This window comes from Budorcas taxicolor, chromosome 5 (genome assembly GCF_023091745.1).
Source record: "Budorcas taxicolor isolate Tak-1 chromosome 5, Takin1.1, whole genome shotgun sequence".
NCBI lineage: Eukaryota > Metazoa > Chordata > Mammalia > Artiodactyla > Bovidae > Budorcas > Budorcas taxicolor.
This window is the reverse complement of record NC_068914.1, coordinates 118,708,625-118,713,419: the sequence shown is the minus strand read 5'-3', so window position 1 is coordinate 118,713,419 and position 4,795 is coordinate 118,708,625. Positions and strand designations below refer to the sequence as shown.

General features: G+C 45.2%; 1 non-coding gene across 1 annotated transcript; it reads left to right on the top strand.

Annotated features, from left to right (window-relative positions):
* Positions 1 to 1,608: 1,608 nt before the first annotated feature.
* Positions 1,609 to 1,680, top strand: TRNAE-UUC (transfer RNA glutamic acid (anticodon UUC)). Its single transcript has one exon. It is a non-coding gene; the product is annotated as a tRNA-Glu (tRNA).
* The last annotated feature ends 3,115 nt before the right edge of the window (positions 1,681 to 4,795 follow it).

Here is a 4,795-nt window from a genome sequence, read left to right as displayed (position 1 = left end):
TAATAAGCACTCAATAAATGCTAGTTCCCTTTTTAAAACATTGGAGGTTCCTATTAGACAAGGCATTTGTCTCATCTGAAAGGGACAGGACAGAACAGCACAGCACAGAAGGCCAAGGAGAAAACAGTAATAATGATGCCTCCTGCTTCTAGACATGTCATCAGGGTATGAATACGGAAAGGCCGGCAGGCCTACTATGGATCTCCACTTTTTAGTTTAGAAAATACTTTTACAGTCACTCACTCATCTAGAAGAGAAGTTCTTTGAAGAATCTTACAATGGATCATTATATACACAGGGTCCTGCTGCAAAGTGGTGGCTCTTATAATGCAAGCTGAATAAATGATCTCATACTAATTTTGATCTTTTTATACACTGATTAGTCAACAAATGCTTACTGGTCACCTGCTGTATGTCAGACACTGTTCTAGCAACTGAGAACACAGGCTCTTCCCTCACCCCCTCAGGTGCTCCACACATGAGTCCATATTGACCCACAGCTGGCCTGGTCCCAGCATCCTTGTGTCTGCTCAAGAGTTATCTCCCCAGTGAGATCATCTCTGATCACCACTTCTAAAACACCTGCATCTTCCTCCGTCCCTCCTCACCTCTTCCTCTGCTTCATTTCTTCATAATTCTCATCATGTACTGAAATATTTTTGCTTCCTTATCTAAGCTTGTCTCTGCTTCTAGAGTGTCAGCTCTGGGAGGCAGAAGCTTTACTGTCCTACCTAGAACAGTGCCTGGTGATCCATATTTGGGGAATTATTGAATGAGTGGATAGGGGTTTTGTGAGAATTAAAGGAGAAAAGGAATTCAGCACATTACCCCGGGCACATAAATAAGGATTCAGTTAATGTCAGTGTACTGAATATCAATAGTAAGTTGTAATATGTGCTACACTATAAGGGGAGATGTAACTTTTGCTGGATTGCTTGGATCATGTCTTTTGTTTTCTTTTTTTTTTTCTTCCTGTGGGCCCACAGGCCATCTGCTGCAATCTCGCTTTTATGTCAGAGTTTAATCATCTTTTCCATTTTGGCCGTGATGTCCCTGCCCACCCCAGATGGAGAAGAATTTGGAGAGTCTGTCTCATTCTCAATACTGGGGCCCTGGGCTTAGGTGGGAGATCCTATCTAAATTCTTCCCCCAATGGACACCTTTGCTGCCTCTTTCTGCCTACCCAACTCTAAAGTCTCCACAGGCAGTGGGGATGACCCTCCTTTACATTAAATCAGGTCATGACCTCCCTCCCTCCCTCCCCATTTTAAAATCCCTCAGTAGCTTACTTTTATCCTGAGGATAAAATCCCATAATTTGTTCCGTGGCCTGCACATTTCTAAATGGAAACTTCCTTTTTCTGGGTCACACCCAGGCTTCTTCCTGCTTGAGACCTTGCTTCCTGCTGTTCTCTGGTGCCGGGAATACATCTCCCCTACATCTTCACCAGCCTGCGTCCACAACCAATCACCCCTCTGAGTAGCCCTGCCCTTTCCTCATTCACTCTCTCACTTGCCACGTGCCTGGTACTATTCCAAGCACTTAAATTAACTCATTTAATTCTCTCCACAGCCCCATGGCATTAAAAAAAAAAAGCATGATTGGGGCTCCCTGGTGGTCCAGTGGTTAAGACTCAGCACTTTCACTGCTGGGGCCCAGGTTCAACCCCTGGTCAAGGAACTATCCTGCAAGTCCTGCAGCATAATAATAAAAAAAAAAGTATGTGAGCTAGAGCAGCAGCAGCTGCTGCTGCTGCTAAGTCACGTCAGTCGTGTTGACTCTGTGTGACCCCATAGGCGGCAGCCCACAAGACTCCCCCATCCCTGGGATTCTCCAAGCAAGAACACTGGAGTGGGTTCCCATTTCCTTCTTCAGTGCATGCAAGTGAAAAGTGAAAGTGAAGTCGCTCAGTCGTGCCCGACTCTTAGCAACCCCATGGACTGTAGCCTACCAGGCTCCTCCATCCAAGGAATTTTCCAAGCAAGAGTACTGGAGTGGGTCTCCAGTGCCTTCTCCAGAGCTAGAGCAGAGTGAATATAAAATGACAGGATATAAAGATGATAGATAGTTAGGACCAAACAGGTCACAGGAAGACTTCCATATTTTATTCCAAGTATATAATGGGAAGCTACTAGAAGGTTGTAAATAGATGCTTTGATCACCACACAAAGAAAGAACCCTAGAGGAACACAAGTGGACACTGGGGGCCCAAGCATGAGGCTGGAGATGGTGAGGGAAAGTGGTGGCATTTACCATTGTTCTTGTTTTGTTTTGTTTCTGGCCATGCTGTGAGGTTGCAGGATCTTAGTTTTCTGACCAGGGATCAAACCCACGCCCCCTGCAATGGAAGTGCAGAGTCCTAACCACAGGGCCACCAGAGGATTTCCTCAAAATATATTCTAAAAGAATAAAGAGGACTTGCTGACGGACTGAATGTGGTGGGAAAAGGAACTACCAATGATGACTACAAGGCTTTTCAATAAGCATCATCCACTGGGTACCATGAACAAAAATTAGGAAAACTGGATGATGAGTGGATTAGAAGAGAATTTATAGAAACAGATGCTGCTGTTAACATTTTCATTTTATACATGAATAAGGTTACAAAGAGATCAATTAACAAGCCTGAGTTTGTCCAACTGGTAAGTGGAATTCCTGAGTATTTTCACATACATATATTTTACCCTCACAGCACCTCTTTTTATCATCTTCAATTTACAAATAAGGAAACTAAGGCCCAGAGATGTGAAGGCTACACTGCTAAAGTGGCAGAGCCAAGAATAAATATCAGCTCTAACAGCAAGTATACTTTCTAATAAAGGAGACAGGCCAGGAGACTGATAAGCAAGCCTAGGAGACCAGGTAGTAAATAATCTTGAGGTTTGAACAAAAATCACACGCTCAGATTCTTTCAAATGTTTTGAAATTCCCCAATACATGAACCGTGAACTTCCGGATGTTCAAGCTGGTTTTAGAAAAGGCAGAGGAATCAGAGATCAAATTGCCAACATCCACTGGATCATCAAAAATGCAAAAGAGTTCCAGAAAAACATCTATTTCTGCTTTATTGACTATGCCAAAGCCTTTGACTGTGTGGATCACAATACACTGTGGAAAATTCTGAAAGAGATGGGAATACCAGACCACCTGACCTGCCTCTTGAGAAACCTATATGCAGGTCAGGAAGCAGCAGTTAGAACTGGACATGGAACAACAGACTGGTTCCAAATCGGAAAAGGAGTGCGTCAAGGCTGTATATTGTCACCCTGCTTATTTAACTTATATGCAGAGTACATCACGAGAAATGCTGGGCTGGAAGAAGCACAAGCTGGAATCAAGATTGCCGGGAGAAATATCAATAACCTCAGATATGCAGATGACACCACTCTTATGGCAGAAAGTGAAGAGGAACTAAAAAGCCTCTTGATGAAAGTGAAAGAGGAGAGTGAAAAACTTGGCTTAAAGCTCAACATTCAGAAAACAAAGATCATGGCATCTGGTCCCATCACTTCATGGCAAACAGATGGGCAAACAGTGGAAACAGTGTCAGACTTTATTTTGGGGGCTCCAAAATCACTGCAGATGGTGACTGCAGCCATGAAATTAAAAGACGCTTACTCCTTGGAAGGAAAGTTATGACCAACCTAGATAGCATATTCAAAAGCAGAGACATTACTTTGCCAACAAAGGTCCGCCTAGTCAAGGCTATGGTTTTTCCAGTAGTCATGTATGGATGTGAGAGTTGGACTGTGAAGAAAGCTGAGCATCGAAGAACTGATGCTTTTGAACTGTGGTGTTGGAGAAGACTCTTGAGAGCCCCTTGGACTGTAAGGAGATCCAACCAGTCCATTCTGAAGGAGATCAGTCCTGGGTGTTCTTTGGAAGGAATGATGCTAAAGCTGAAATTCCAGTACTTTGGCCACCTCATGCGAAGTTGACTCATTGGAAAAGACTCTGATGCTGGGAGGGATTGCGGGCAGGAGGAGAAGGGGACGACAGAGGATGAGATGGCTGGATGGCATCACCTACTTGAAGGACGTGAGTTTGAGTGAACTCCGGGAGTTGGTGATGGACAGGGAGGCCTGGCGTGCTGCAGGACAAACTCCGTAGGCTGAGTTTCCAAAAAGACAGCACCGTTGCCATCGTAGGCAGGTGGTTCCTGAGTCGCCACTTCAGAATCACCACCAATTAAAATGCAGGTTTCTGGGCTCCAGCTAAGCCACGCTGGTATAACAGTCTATGGAAGGGGACCCGGAATCTTCATTTTTCAAATTAGCTCTCCAGGAATCTTTGTCAAACAAGAAAGTCTGAGAACTGTGGAGGTATGGTTTGAACACTGGCAGCGACCTCCGACACTAGTAGTCTGATCTACTCAGGTCACTTTGCACCTCCTGGTCTGTTTCCGAAAGCGCTCAAAGCTCAGCGAGTAGCCGCAAAAACCTGCCTGAAAGACTCGAACTCCCCCTAACGGTGAAACTCAAACAACACGATCTTTTAAAGAAGGCAGAAACCGCGGGTCGTTGTGGGATACAGAGGGCCAGAGCGGCCCGCAAGGCATTGTGGGACATACAGGGGCTTTCAGCCAGTCGCCGCTTCCAACTCCAACTACAAGACCGCCACGTTTCAAGAAACTTGAAACTCTCGGAGTGTCGCCGGATGCCCCATGACGTAACTGTAAACATCCTCGAAGGCTAAATAAGAACACCGCGAAAAGAACAGTGACGAACTTCCGGATGTGCCTTCGCTTTACGACTCGCGTGTTCCGCCGTCGAACCGGAAGGAAGCCAAGAAGCAG